Here is a 16,347-nt window from a genome sequence, read left to right on the forward strand (position 1 = left end):
TCTCAAACTCCTGACCTCAGGTGATCCAACTGTCTCGGCCTCCCAAAGTGCTGGGATTACAGGTGTGAACCACTGTGCCTGGCCGAAATTATAGTAACTGTATAGATTAATTTGGGGATAATCGATATTTAATAAAATTAGGGCTTCTTGTTCCAAAACAGTGTATCTTTTCTCATCTGTTCAAATCTTACTTGACAAATTTTGTTTATATATATCTAATATCTTTTACATTACTAATTTAGATTCAAAACTATAAAACTCTTATGAGACGAAAACAAAAGAGTAAACCTTTTGAACTTGGCTTAGGCAATGGTTTTTTATTTCATGTTTAATTACAGACATGGATCTATTCTGAGAAATATGATTTTGTCATTGTGGGAACATCTTAGAGTGTACTTACACAAACCTAGATGATACAGCCTACTACATTCCTAGGCTGTATGGTACAGCCTATTGCTACTAGGCTACAAGCCTGTACAGCATGTGACTGTCCTGAAGACTGTAAGCAATGGGAACACAACGTTAAGTGTTTGTGTATGTAAACATATCTAAACGTAGAAAAGGTAGGATAAAAATATGCTATTAAAATCTAACAGGACCACCATTGCATATATGGTCCATTATGGGCCGAAATGCCATTATGTGGTGCATAACTGTGTTATAAAATATAATTTTATTCTGACTTTTTTTGGACTGATCTCTTTGTACGTAATCAGCCACCTTCTGTATATTTTTGTGTTGTTTGTTGTATGTTTCAGTTGGTTTGCTTGTGTTTTATAGCAAGATCATATCACGTGTGACTTACATTAATAGACTTTCTGATACTAATTTTTTTCCATCAATATTCCTATGATTGGCCTGGAGTTTTCTTCTGTTATCTTAAACAGGTTTTTATATGAGTGCATGGAAACTTAATTACAAAAAAGAATTGGGATGTTGTCTTATTTGTACTTGCTCCAAAAAAGCTTAAATAGGTTTGGAAGTTGTTTAATCCTTAGGGATTTAGGTCTCTGTGAGGCCATCTGAGCTTTTCTGGGTGTGTATGTGTGTGTGCACACACGTCAGTTTGATTAGCTCTTTGACAGATGTCTTAATTCCTCTTATGGTAATTATTCTGTCATTTTTTTCTCTTTTGAGATTGGTTTCGCAATTTACATTTTCCTAGAAAAAATCATCTATTAGAAATGTGCATGCACTGAGTTGAGCACACACCTGCATTCGCCTTCACTGGTATGCCACCCACGTGTGCCTCTGGTGAAAGCATCACTGACTTAATTGCTATCTTGGACCTGGGATGATCTGTGCTCCTCCTGCTACTACCTACAGTGGGCTCCTCATTGGCAGCTGGGCAGGAGGTGATCCAGCTCCAAATTCCCATTGCAGCATCAATGGTTATCTTTGGTTATCAGACCCTCCTCTAAATGCACAGGAGTCAGTATACCTTCAAAATAACACCGGCTGGTGCTGCTGCTTCTCTCTCCCTCATTTGGCTTCCTAAGAGTGGAAGCAGGGCGGGAGCCTTAAAGAGTGTAAAGTGGCTCTAGTTTACCTGATTAGTCCCGTGTGAGCTGGCACAGGCTCTCCCCGGGTCTGTATTCGGGGGTGGCGGGGGCAGTAGAGCTGATCATCTCCACTCACTCTGGACAGGCTCAGGAAGTACGCAGGAGGTAGACATCCTAAGACTGAGCTCATCGTGGCAATCCCATTCTCCTCATAGGCGGCTGGTTCAAGGGAGGGCATATATCCCTATTCTGGCCAATGGGACTTGAGAAGATGTCCTTGGGGCGACTTCTGCACCATGATCAGCAGCCCCTGTTTTGTCCACACAATTCGTCAGTGGTTGCTACAGCCATCTTGCAACCAGTCTCAGGATGAAACCAACACCTGAAGCCATGAAAATCACAGAAATGAGCTGTCACCCTGATGGGCCTAGAGCTGCCCTCCTTGGGTACTTCTTACGTGAAATATTAAGCCCCTTATTATTTGTATCAATGCCAGTTAGGATTTTCTACCACTTGCAGCTGAAGACATCCTAAAGTCTATACTTATAAGTGGATTCTAAGTGCAGCTCTTTCTGTTTCAGATTCAACTGGTTCACTACTATACCAGATGTCCGCCTCTCTGACCCGCCACAGGAAGATCACTATGCGGGACTTGTAAAAGAGATTTCCAAAAATCAGTTTTGTAACTTTTGGCCACGTGTCTATTCAAGAGTATCAGAGAGTTGAGGCAGTTATCCAGGAGGTCTGAAATGACAGAAGGTGTTTGGAGAGCGTGCTTAGCACTCTGTGACTTCCACTCACACTTCGTCGGGGAGGGATGGAGATGCCTCCTCCCTCTCCCTCACTTCCAGCCCAGGGAGGGGAGCTCTAATGGGATCCTCAAGGAGCTGGACATTTAATTCACAGAGCCGAAGGGGCTTGGTGGACTGATGTTTGATTCATGCCTAAAAATTCTAAAGGGTATGAGAACGTGATTGTGGATGACCTGGACTCATGGACAGAGTTCCACAGAGCAGGTATGTACCTGGCCTTGTGACAGCTCCTGTGGGGTTACATTAGATGCTGCCTCCTATGGGCTAAATTGTGTCCCCTCCCTCACTAAATTCATGTGTCGAAGCCCTAACCCCTACAACTTCCGAATGTGACTGTTTGGAGATAGGGTCTTTAAAGCGGTAATTATATTAAAAAGAGGTCATGGCTGGGCGCGGTGGCTCAAGCCTGTAATCCCAGCACTTTGGGAGGCCGAGGCGGGCGGATCACGAGGTCAGGAGATCGAGACCATCCTGGCTAACACTGTGAAACCCCGTCTCTACTAAAAAATACAAAAAACTAGCCGGGCGAGGTGGCGGGTGCCTCTAGTCCCAGCTACTTGGGAGGCTGAGGCAGGAGAATGGCGGTAACCCCGGGAGGCGGAGCTTGCAGTGAGCTGAGATCCGGCCACTGCACTCCAGCCCGGGCGACAGAGCGAGACTCCGTCTCAAAAAAAAAAAAAAAAAAAAAAAAAAAAAAAAAAAAAAAAAAAAAAAAAGGTCATTAGGGTGGGTCATAATTTAATATGACTGGTGTCCTTACAACAAGAGGGAAATCAGGACACAGAAATGTGCACGCACAGCGGGAAGACCATGTGAAGACATAGAGAGAAGACAAACTAGGGTGTATTAGCTTGGGCTGCAAAAACAGACTAGCACAGACTGCATGACTTCAACAACAGAAATGTATTCTCTCACAGATCTGGAGGCTGGAAGTCCAAGATCACGGTGACAGTAGGGTTGGTTTCTGGTGAGATGTCTTCTCCTGACCTACAGATGACCACCTTCTCACTGTGTCCTCATTTGGCCTTTTCTCTATGTTGTGTGGAGATAGAGCGAGTCCTGGTGTCTCTTTCTCTTCTTGTAAGGACACCAGTCTTATTGGATTAGGGCCCCAATAAGGGTGTATAACCTCGTTTAGCCTTAATTACCTCTGCAAAGGGCCTATCTCCAAACACAGTCACATTGGGGGTTAGAGCTGCAACCTACGGATTTTGAAGGAGTAAAATTCAGTCCAGGGCTCAGCCCAGTGGCTCACATTTGTAATCCCAGCACTTTGGGAGGCCTAGGCAGGAGGATCCCTTGAGGCCAGGAGTTCAAGACCAGCCTTGACAGCAGAGCAAGACCCTATCTCTACAAAAAAAAAATTTTTTAAAGTGTCTGTGTGTCTGGTTAATTAATTTAAAAATAAAATGAAAAAATGTAGCTGGGTGTGCTGGCACAGTTGTAGTCCCAGCTACTCGGGAAGCTGAGGTGGGAGGATCACTTGAGCCCAGGAACTAGAGGCTGTAGTGAGCTATGATTCCACCACTGCACTCCAGCCTGGGCAACAGACTCTGTCTCTAAAACTAAAACAAAAACAAAACATAGAAGAATACACCAACGCAGCATCACAAAAGGTAAGAGTAGCGCACATTTGTATGCTACCCCTGAGGCAGGGATTCTCAAATGTGGACATGATTAACATTTGGGGCAGATCATTCTTTGTGCTGAGGGCAGCTCTGTTTGTTGTAGGATGTTTAGCAGCTTCTCTGGCCTCTTCCCATTAGATGCCGTAGCACACTCCACTCTACCCAGTTACAACAACCAACAATGTCTCCAGACATTACCAAATGTCCTCCTGGGGGCAGAATTGCCCCTGGTTGACAGCCATGGATTTAAGGAGGCAGAGGTTAAGAAACAGAGGCTTGGGCTTTACTTTTAACTCCACGTTTTTGCAGTGTGTAAATTTTTTGCAGAATTCAAATATTTCTTCTCTTTAACAAATTAGGAAAAAAGGGGTAATAACTTGGTCAAATGCTGTAAGCCTTTGCAGGTGGCCCAGAGGTGCTGTTGGCGACCTGTGGCACGTTCAGAGGTGTGGTGGGGAGATGACACCAGATGACCAGGACTCAAAAGGACTTGGGGGGAGGAAGCTGAGGTGGGGGAGGCCCAGCATTCGACAAGGAAAGAGGCGAGGAAAAAAACAGAAATAAATGAGTGGTCATAAAGCTTCTCAAATACTACCATTTTCCCTAATTTTAAAATCCCAAAGAAAGGCTTTTCTCAAATTGCTTTACGTAAGACAATTTTGGAAACATCTGAAGTTTGGCAGCAATTCCAGGAGAATTTGGCTCTGCAAATCCCAGTAGCTAATTGTACTAGTTTGCCAGGGCCACAGACTGGGGGCATTAAACAAGACTGTATTTCTCCACCATTCTGGAGGCTGGAAGTCCGAGATCCAGGTGCTGGTAGGGTTGGTTCTACCCGGGGCCACTCTCCCTAGCAGTAGATGCCGTCTTCTCCCTGTGTCCCCACCTGGTCCTCCCTCTGTGTGTCTCTGTATCCTCATTGCCTTTTCTGATAAGGACACCAGTCAGATTAGATTAAGTCCCATCCCAATGGCCTCATTTTCACTTAATTACCTCTTTTAAGGCTCCATCTTCAAATAGAGTCAAATTCGGAGGCACTGAAGGTTAGGATTTCAGCATATGAATTTTGGGGGGACATAATTCAGCCAATTGCACTAGTGACCATCTCAGGGGTCTGTAGAGCCAGCTGGTTCCCTACAACCAGTGCTCCCCATCTCCATTACAGGAGCCGCTGCAGGTAGCCCCAGATCATGGTGACTGCCATGGACCACTGCCTTCAGCACCCTCCCTCCCTCCTCCGTCTCTACTGTCATCCCCCACAGTGACACACACATTACCCTTGTGGATCCTAAATGTGAATCGACTGCTCCTCATTCATCCTGGGTGTAACCGACATCTTCGAATCATCTCAGGGCCACTCCTATTTGTTGCCTCGATCATTGGCTACGTGAACGTAAAGAGGTCAAATAAACAGAGTTCAAAGCCATGGAGCATGTAATAATGTTCGGAATTCAGGATGTAGACAGGGAACCTCCCTGAATGTTGTCACAATTCTTTTGGTCCTATAGTAAGGCATGCCCCACATTAGAAAATACGGCTCAGAGGAGGTTTCCCTGGGGACAGCTATGCCCCGAGGGAAACATCCGGTTCACAGTGAGTCACCGCTGAGAGAGCGTCAGCTCATGTTTTTGGTAATTTACTAATAAGATGGTATCTCTATTAAATACATGTATAGAAAGGTAAAAATAGATTGAGCATTTTCTAAGTAGCTCTGGCTCAAGGTAAAGTGGTGAAGGAGTTGTTAGTTCTTTCGGAGCAAAATAAAGCTGCTCTTCCTTCATCCCCAATCACATTTCAACTTCATCCTAGGACAAGCAAGAAATCCCCCAGAGAAAGAAAATGAAAACGCTGTTCTTGACTGGACTGCTTCAGAAATATGCTTGGACTTGAGAGTTCCAGCTTTTCTGGGATTCATTCTTACAGAGTCTAACCCTTGTGGTTTTATGGTAGGAGGCAATTTCTGTGCTGGTTATGATTTGAAGGAGCTGGCCTACGGCTCAACCTTGCTTAAATTGGAACAAGATGTCACCAGTGGTCTTGCTCCCATAGTAGGTACTAGAAAACAGATTCTTGACGGATGAATTTGAGGCCATTCCGGGGGACTCCTGTTAGTTTCCATGACTAGAAATGACACCACCGTTCTGTCATTACGTTTCAAGTGCCTTGTACCATGCAGGGAGTGTGAGTTGTACTGGGTGTTTTTTGTTTTTTGTTTTTTTTTTTTTATTTCAAGCAATGAAGGTAATGGCAAAGAATTTTCATAAAACAAGTGACAAATTTCACTCGAGTTACTGACACATAGAAGGAAAAAATTAGTTTTGCTTTGAAGCTAACCAGAAACAAATGGGACCGTTTCTCCAAAGGAAAAGTTGGAGTTTAGTTATGATACATCCCCTCCCAGAAATCTAGGAAATTATACATACTGTACCCTCTGTTTATAAGAATATGAATAACATGATTGTGTGCACAGGGTCAATTGCAGTTCAGATGAGAATTTACTGCTGCTGAACTGCAACTGCATAAAGGCAGAGAGAGCTGCTGTTAACCCCTTATTAACACGGCCCAAATGCCTTTCTTTAAGGAAAACTTAGACCGAAAGCTCTTTGAGGCCAGGAAACGTGTCTTCAATATCTTTAGATATTTCCCCACTTCCAGTGCGGGTCCTGGTGGTTGGTACACAGTAGGTGTTCAAGTGAATGAATGAATCACTTTTGATCAAAAGAAGAAGCAGGGCTTGTTTTTCACATTGAGAAATGGGAGTGGTTGTACTGTAGCTGCATTGTTGAGTCCCCTGTGTGCCACGTGATTGAGCAGGAGCATCATAACCGGGCTGACCCCACTCTCTCCCATGCTGACAGTGCTCTTAGCAGCCGTGGCCACAACATGACCTCAGGGACAGCAGCCACAGTGGGCCAGGCTCTGTGCGGAGGGTTTTCCATGCCTCCATTGCATGTACCCTACCAATCACCCAAGGAGGGGGTGTTGTCTCTGTTTTTGGGATGAGGTTAATGTATCCCAGAAAGGTTAAGCAGCTCGCTTGGGATCACACAGTAAGTAGCATGGCAAGAACTTGCACTCAAGCTTGTCTGAGTCCAAGGACCATTCCAGCACATTGCTCTCCATGGTCTTCCCAAAGGGATCAGGCTTGTTCAGAAAGTCAGTCAATTGGAAGGACCATGTGAGCACAGTAGAAGAGCTTGGGAAGAGGTCAGGCAGTCTCAGGGGTATTTAGGGTCTCCAGGGTCCACTCCTGGCATTCCTGGAGGGCTCTAGTGAAAGCGTGATTATCCCGGGCAGCCTTCGGTAGTGGAACTGCAGGGAACGCCAGGGTTAGGAAAAGCCGTGGGAGGGAGGAAGAAGTTGGAGGGGAGGGCATGCCCGCCTGAAGCCTGAGTAGCCTCGGGGTGTGCAGGAGTGGGGAGTGGTGTTTTGGAGGCTGGCCTGGCCCCACCCTGCTGACTACTCCTGTGGGAGGAGGGTGGGGCCGTGAAGGGAGGGTTGTTTATAAGCACCTTTGGCCTTTTTAAAACACCAGCTGATGGCGCCACTTCCTTCGCTTCTAGTGTAAGGCCCCTCTGAGTCAGTGTCACTCCAGCCACCTGCAGTCCCCAGCCGGGCTGGGGTGGAAATGCAGGGCAGCAGAATGAGCGCAGGTTTTGAAATCCATCTCTGATTTGGACCAGCTGTGGGCAGATTACTTAACAGCTCTGTATCCTTTTGGGGGGTAATAATACCCACCTTATGCAATTCTTGTGAGAATCAAAATGAGTGCAAGCATGTGAAATATTTAATGCCTGGCATTTAAGAAATGTTCAACAATAGTTTCTATTCCAAATTCGCCCATCCTCAGCCCGCAGTCAGGGTGGCTGTTCCCCATTGTAACCCTCTTGAGTGCGTTACAGATATGCTCTAGGGTACACTTGAGAGAGGATTTGGGAATTTTCCTGCCACTCTTCACCTAGGTTTTTACACATGATCCTCATTTGTGGAGTGGGAGCAGTAAATCCTTGAAGGCATGCATGCCCACCGTTCTGCTCCTTGTTTACTAAAGACCTACTATGTGCAGATACTGCCAGGGACAGAAAAATGAATATGACATAGCCCTGCCCTCAAGAACCTTACAGTCCAGCTGAAAAGATAGACACACAAATAAGCAATTTAAATATTATACATTAAATGCTGTGATGATGGTGTGTACAGAATGCTAAGACAGCACAGAGGAAGGACAATGAGCATAATCTTGGAGCTGAAGATAATGTCCCCAGGAGGGTATGGTCTGAGTTGAGTCTTAAAGGACCAGGAGAAGTTAGCCAAGGTGGTGTGACCTTGGACTTATCCAGTGAACTAAGCTGGAACTGCATTTCCCAGAATTCTCTTCCTTGTATGGCTCTGGGCTCAGACTGACCCCATGAGAAATGTGCATGAGGTCTGGAGGGTTAAGGAAGGCAGCAGCTGTGTAGATGCTCCTTGTGTCAATGTGGGGCCGGATAGCTCACGCTTGTTGTTGCAGATCCACAGACTTCCCTTGTTGAGATGACGCAGCGCCTTCGACGTCTCTGACTCCTAGGCCAGGTGTGTGTCCAACTCAGCAATGGAAGGTACCAGCTTCCCTTGTAAGTGACCAGCACGGGATCTGCTTCACCCTTCCAGGCTCCCAGCTTACCCAGGTGAGTTCTGGTTTGCCCTGGCTCTCCCCACTTGAAGCCTCTTTCCTTCCCAACTTCCTGCCCTGCTGACTTCAGGCCCAGAGTCAGATGCAGAAACAACAGGTGTGCGTAAACTGTTGAACCAGTTCCTACAATTGCATGGGTGGGGGTGGGGAGTCAAATCCTGTAATAAATCCCTTGTTTGAGATCACACTGAATGATTCTACTTCTCTGGTTTAATGTTTTTTGTTTGTTTGTTTGAGATAGAGTCTTGCTCTTGTCGCCCAGGCTGGAGTGCAATGGCACGATCTCAGCTCACTGCAACCTCTGCCTCCCAGGTTCAAGTGATTCTCCTGCCTCAGCCCCCCAAGTAGCTGGGATTACAGGCACCTGCCACCACACCTGGCTACTTTTTGTATTTTTAGTAGAGACAGGGTTTCACCATGTTGGCCAGGCTGGTCTCGAACTCCTGACTTCAGGTGATTCACCCGTTTTGGCCTCCTGAAGTGCTAGGATTACAGGCGTGAGCCACTGCACCCAGCCCTCTGGTTGAATCTTGATGGATGGACCAGTTAAGAATAGCTGAGGAAAAAGGTCCAGGCAGGAGAAGTAGAATGAATAGAGTTATGAACGGTGGGGCTCATGCAGGGAACTACAGGTGGCTTGGCATTTCTAGAAACAGAATGAGAAGCAGGGAGAGCAAGAAGAGGCTACAGAGGGAGGAAATGGCCGGGCCGTGGAGGAATTGAATGGCATATTGAACGTTTGGCCAGTGCAAGATACAGCCGAATGAAGGAGGCTTCTGTATGAGGGGTGATGCCGCTGTGAAGTTCATGTGATCTGTTACGTGAAGTTTATGTGATCTGTTACATGAAGTTTATGTGATCTGTTACGTGAAGTTCATGTGATCTGTTACGTGGTTTATGTGATCTGTTACGTGAAGTTCATGTGATCTGTTACGTGGTTTATGTGATCTGTTACGTGGTTTATGTGATCTGTTACGTGAAGTTTATGTGATCTGTTACAGTATTTGCTGTTCTCTGAATAACGTTCCACATGACAAATTTACTTTCGAATACAGTACTTTTAAAAATATTGTTTCCCTCCTACAGCCAGGTAACAAGAATTAGGTGATATGTTCAATCGGGACAGGGTAGGTTATACTGTGTAATAAATAAACCACCTATTTCAGTGGTTTCATGATAAAGGGTTTGTCTTCCTCATGTCATGCTGGGCAGATGTTTTTCTTTGATGACTCTTTATCGAGCAGTGTCTCGGGGCTCCGGGGTCCCTTTATCTCACGGCATTGCAATCTTAAATGTGTGGCCTTTGGGACTGCCAAGAAAATGAGATTGCAGATTGTGGACAATCTTGCTGGTTGGGGTGGGGTGGGTCACCGCTGGGCCTGAGTGTGGCTTCTGTAACTTCCAACAAGTCCTCACAAGTAGCACCGAGTCACCCGTCCCTAACTGCTAGCAGGCTGGGGAATGTGGGCTGGGAAAAGGAAAATAAAACGAGATGTGGTAAATACATAGCATTGTATCCGCCGCTATTATCAGTTGGGAAGCTTTTCTTCATGGCTTCATCCCAGTAAAAGAGTAACTGTGCTGGTGCATAGTTGAAATGTGTAGGCTTCCTTTTCCATTACACCATTTCGATCTTCTGTCCTTATTTCCATGCTTTTAGGTATTCAAAGACAAAAAAAAACTTTAATTTTTCACATCACAACTGAATGCTTCTATTCTTCCATTTTAAACTACTCCTCTACTTCTATCTAGACAGGTGGCCCTAGCTTAACAAGAACCTTTATATGAAAACACATGGCTCAAGGTTCTCTTTTTTCTTTTCTTTTCTTTTTTTATTGAGACAGAGTCTTGCTCTGTCGCCCAGGCTGGAGTAAGTGGCGTGATCTTGGCTCATTGAAACCTCCACCTCCTGGGTTCAAGCGATCCTCTTGCCTCAGCCTCCCAAATAGCTGGGATTACAGGTGCGTGCCACCACACTCAGCTAATTTTTGTATTTTAAGTAGAGATGGGGTTTCACCATGTTGGCCAGGCTGGTCTTGAACTCCTGATCTCAAGTGATCCGCTCATCTCAGCCTCCCAAAGTGCTGGGATTACAGGCATGAGCCACTGCACCTGGCCCCAAGTTTCTCTTTCTAGAACACTTTTCCTTTGTGCCCTGGGATGAAGGCCTAGTTACCAGGATTGTTTGGATTAGAGAATATTAGCTGATGAAAATGTAGAGTGATTGCTTTTTCTAATTATGCAAATATAGAGAGCAAACAAATTACAGGTGACCAATAGCATCATTACCCTTCCCATGTCTGTTTGTCTTGAATCTCCCCAGTCACAACTCATTTACGGGGAGGCCAGCACAGGCAGGATATTACTGGTGTTTTGATTCATGGTTTAGAATGTATTTCCCCTTAGACACAGGGTTACGAACAATGATTAGGTGTACCTGAAAGAGAACCACAAGTCTTATCGTCTTCAGGCACATGATGGATTAAGCAGGTGAAATAAAACCATTTGTTACAATAACTGTGGCAATTGTATTACAAGTTCCAGACAAAGAATTTAAACTTTTGGAAAAGGTTCTATTTTTTTTTTTTTTTTTTCAATTTCCAAGAGGTGCTTATTGCAGATTTTCATGCTACAATGTTTCAAAGATCAAAACAATAATGTAAAATGCTTTGAATTTGATAATTCTGTTCTAATTTTTTGTAGAGAACCTCAGATTAAGCATTGTGATATTGTGATGGTTAATTTTATGTGTCAACTTGACTAGGCCGTGGTACCCCGATAGTTGGTCAAACAGCAGTCTAGATGTTGTCATGAAGGTATTTCATAGATAGATTGACATTTAAATCAGTAGAGTTTGAATAAAGCAGATGACTGTCCATAACATGGGTAGGCCTCATCCTATGAGTTGAAGTCCTTAAGAGAAAAGACTGAGGTTCCTCGAGGAAGAAGGATTTGTGTCTCCAGGCTGTCTTCAGACTCAAGCTGCACTGTTATTTCCTTTCTGGATCTCCAGCCTGTTGGCCTTCCCTGCAGGCTTCAGACTTGCTAGCCCCTACAACAGCATGAGCCAGTTCCTTAAAGTTATCTATCCATTATCTATCTATCTATCTATCTATCTATCTATCTATCTATCTATCTATCTATCTATCTATCTCCATCTCTATCTATCTCTATCTATCTATCTATCTATCTATCTATCTACATCTATATCTATCTATCTATCTATCTCTATCTATCTATCTATCTATCTATCTATCTATCTATCCATCCATCCATCCATACATCCACCTATCTACCTATCATTTTCCTACATTCTATTGGTTCTGTTTCTCTGGGGAATCAAAATAGAGACATATTTTCAGAGCAAAGGAAAACAGACAATTTTACTAATTTGCATCTAAAAATAGTAAGAATTCAACATCTATATACAAAATGTTCTTTGAGAAACACAAATCCAATTGATGACGGAATTTGTTATTTCTTTGTCTCCAGTCATCTTCCATCTTCTCCTGTTTTCTGTAAGTCCTTTCTGAGGTCTCCCCACTTCTGGGTTCTTTGCTTGAGGGCACAGCAGGCAAACACTTTTCCATGGGAGAACCCATAATGCAGTAATGAATTTAGGACTGTTCACTTTCAAATCTATGGAGAGGGTTATTCTCACTTCCTCCTGACTCTTATTTCACCTCTGATAAGGAATTCAATTCACATTAGGTACACATTCAATACCTTCCCAGAGACAAAGAAAATTGGTGCTAACAAATATTAAATAGCATTTAGGACACAAGCCAATGGAAGAAATGAACATTTAAAATATGACTGACACTGTCTCTGACCTACCCCTCTCCACTCAGGTTTGGCTGGACTCCTGGCGCTCTGTGTGATGTTCCATACTTGGGATATGGCTAGATATTTGAACAAGTAAGGTTGCACAAAGAATAAAATGTCAGCTTTCTGAAGGTGATTTGTATTGCATGAGGTCTTACCTACTCATGAGGTACGTAGGAGGAACTAACGCCGCTCATGTAGCTGTCCTTGTGCTGTGTCAAAAAGTGTTCATGTCTGTTGAAAGAGTCCAGATGAAACAAAAGTAAGAAACAGTGAAGAATTACACATAATAGAGGTCAACTTACAGATGTCCAGTCTAGGATGCATTTTAGGAAGCATTCCATTCTTTTCCTTATTATGTTGGAAGACAATAAATCTGAGAAGATTAAAAATGAGGGGGTGTGCGGGAGGCCAGATTAGGAGTTCAAATCATTCTTGCTACTACTTCTCTTTTCTTGTTTTAGAAGCTGGGGAGACAGTGTATATCTTCTAAATTGAAATGGCCCATCATAAACCTCTTAATGTTAGAAATTCAAGTCCTATTTATTATCCACATTAAAGACAAAAGCTATCGAGTATGCAGCTGTCACTTGGGCCAGTGTTAGAGAAGTTAAAAGTAAAGCAGACAGCAATGTAGGCATTGACTTGAATTTCAGAAGGCATAGAAAAGAACAATTGGGGGAATAAAAATGAAATTTGTCTCTACAGAGGAAATATGGTTAAACCATAAACACTGAGCGACAGTGAATTAGGGAAGGAGGATCTCTGAGGTCCCATGCAACCTTGCAGTGCGGGATCTTGGGGGAATGACAGTCTACTTTCTGCTTTCCTAGAGATAACTGTTTCAATTTTTTTTTTTTTTTTTTTTTTTTTGAGATGGAGTCTTGCTCTGTTGCCCAGGCTGGAGTGCAGTGGTACGATCTCAGCTCACTATGGCCTCCATCTCCCGGGTTCAAGCGATTCTCCTGTTTCAGCCTCCTGAGTACCTGGGACTACAGGCCTATGCCAGCACACAAAGCTAATTTTTATATTTTTAGTAGAGATGGGGTTTCACCATGTTGGCCAGACTGGCGTCGAACTCCTAACCTCAGGTGATCTGCCTGCCTTGGCCTCCCAAAGTGTTGGGATTATGGGCGTGAGCCACTGTGCCCGGCCAACTGTTTCAATTTACATGTTTGTAAGGCAGGAGATATCCAGGGGTTCTTGTGGGTTCCCACCCCTGGAGCATTTAGCACAGTGCCTGGGACCCAGGAGGCTCTCCATATATTGCTGAGAAATCAATTCCTCAATAGATATTCTAAAATTAACGTATCAATGTTGTGCCTTCATATGCAATAGGATTGTCAGAATTAAGTCCTAGGGAACTTGTTCTCAGTCTCAGGTTTTTGTCTCTAATTGCGCATCCTTGGGCAAGTCAGTAATCTCCGCAGGCCTCAGTTTCCTTATCTGCACAATGAGAAGTGTCAATTAGATGGTCTTTATATTGTCTCTGGTACAAACATTCTATGACTCTGAAACTAGCTTCAGGTTACCCAAAGCTTAAACCACATAAATCCTACTTTACAATTCAATCCAGTTCAACCATATACATTTAAACAAATATTTATTAAGTACCGCCTATGTGCAAGATATCCCATTATCTGCCTGAGGTACGTGAGGATGAAGGCTGCCGTCTGCTCTTGTCCTCAAGGAGCCTACCCTCAGCAAGGGTGAAAGACAGGACATGAAGTGAGTACTAGAAAGTTCCAGAACACTCCAGGGCAGCACTGTGTCCTTCATATTGGGACGGTCACATTCTTAGAACTGGGGGAGGGGCTGTGAGCTAAAAAAAGGAAAGTTGAATGACATTCAAAGGGTAGTGAATTCACCTGTTGCCAGAGCAGGAGCAGAGCTTCACCACGGAGGGAAGCTCCGTGTGTGTTCGGGAAACAGCAAGTGTTACTCTTGAGCAGAATTACAGGGCGTGTGTGGAGAAGAAGGGAAGGGAAGATGGAAATGGTAAGTGTTGGCAATTTGCAGAGGGTCTTGAACAAATGCAGAACACAGAGACTGTACTAAATGGCTGTAAACGCTTCCCAGGAAGGGCACAAGAGGATGTTACATGATAGATCACTCAGAAAACAGACAGAGGGGGATGAGGGACACATCCATTCAGTTAGACAGAACTTGGGGATGGCTGGGGATAGGACGGCTTCCTTACTCTTGACCTGGTTCAGCCACAGGGTCATGCTGTAAAAATGGCAAATGGTGATGAATATGTCACTGGAAAGGGGTCCAGACCCAGACCCCAAGAAAGGGTTCTTGAATGTCATGCTAGAAAGAATTTGGGGTGAATCTATAGAATAAAGCAAAAGCAAGTTTATTAGAGACATCAAGAGACAAAAGAATGGCTGCTTCATACACAGAACAGCACTAAGAACTGATTGACTGAGTATGTTTATGGTTATTTCTTGATGATATGCTAAATGAGGGGTGGGTTATTTATGAGTTTTCTGGGAAAGGAGCAGGCAAACCTCGGAACTGAGGGTTCTTCCCCTTTTAAGACCATATAGGGTAACTTCTGGATGTTGCCATGGCATTTGTAAACTGTCATGGTGCTGACAGGAGTGTCTTTTAGAATGCTAATGCATTATAATTAGCATATAATAAGCACTGAGAACGACCAGAGGTCACTTTTATCACCATCTTGGTTTAGTGGGTTTTGGCCTGCTTCTTCACGGCTGTTTTATCAGCAGGGTCTTTATGACCTGTATCTTGTGATACCAGTCCTGCCGACTTCCTATCTCATCCCGTGACTAAGTATGCCTGGGAATGCGGCCCAGCAGGTATCAACCTTATTTTACCCAGAGTCACTCTGTTTTGAGCGTCTCTGACAAAGGTGGTGATGGGACATCGCTGCTACTCAGACCCTGTGTTTCTGAAGGTGTTTCCTCATTTTGTCTCCCCTAGAGTAACAGGTTTTCCAAGCCTGTTATTGATGCAGCCTGTGGTGGGGAAATTCAGCTCTCCTCCTGGCTGATTACCCATGCTGGGATTTTGGCCATGCAGCAGCTGTTTGGGACACATCTGGGTGAAATGGCTCTGAAGGGAGTGGCCCTTGATGATCCTTTTTTAAATTTGTTTTTTGTTTGTTTGTTTTTGTTTTTGTTTTTTTTTGCTCCAGCAGGACATACCGCATCATAAGGCAGTGTTGGAAATGGGAGAGTCAGGATTATCTCTGGCTTTAATTGTCAACTTAATTGCTTTTGCATTTTTTGGCTAGCCTAGATGGTGAGGCAAATGGAGTTGAAACGTATACTCTTTGTCATTTATTATAATGGTGATAATGAAATGTTTATTACTGTTAGACCAGAAAGATAATGCTAGAGGGAATTTCATCTCCTGGTTTCTTCATTTCTTTTTAACCTGCCTCCTGCCTCATTTGTTGTTTGTTTGTTTGAAGCAACTCCTAGCATTTTGTATGCCTTTTTGACATGGAAGCCCCAGAAGTTTCACACAGCAAGCAAACTTCACGCAGGGCGACAGTCCTGGATAGTGAGACTTGCGCTGCAGCACACTGAATAGTACTGGGGAGCGGCTCTGGTAGGGAGACTATGGAAGGTTACAGTCCTCCTGTTCACTCCTGGATGTGTTATGCCCAGACCCTGTATTCCCCGAAGAAGTCCACCAGAATCCGGAGTCAAAGCCAAGCGGCAAGGATCTTTAATGCAAGTTCGAACTTGGTCCCTCTGTTTTACAACATACAAGAGGGCCCCGAAAGATTCATGTGGCCGCTCTTTATAGCCCGATGCATACAGGATATGCAAGGTTACAGAGGTACAAAGGAATTCTTTTGGTTGCAGCATTACAACTGGTAATTGGTTAATACAATTAACAGTTTTCCATTTGTTCCCGCGCTTTTAGTAAAA

The sequence above is a fragment of the Rhinopithecus bieti genome, unplaced genomic scaffold, assembly GCF_001698545.2.
Source record: "Rhinopithecus bieti isolate Rb0 unplaced genomic scaffold, ASM169854v2 scaffold_10612, whole genome shotgun sequence".
NCBI classification, from domain to species: Eukaryota; Metazoa; Chordata; class Mammalia; order Primates; family Cercopithecidae; genus Rhinopithecus; species Rhinopithecus bieti.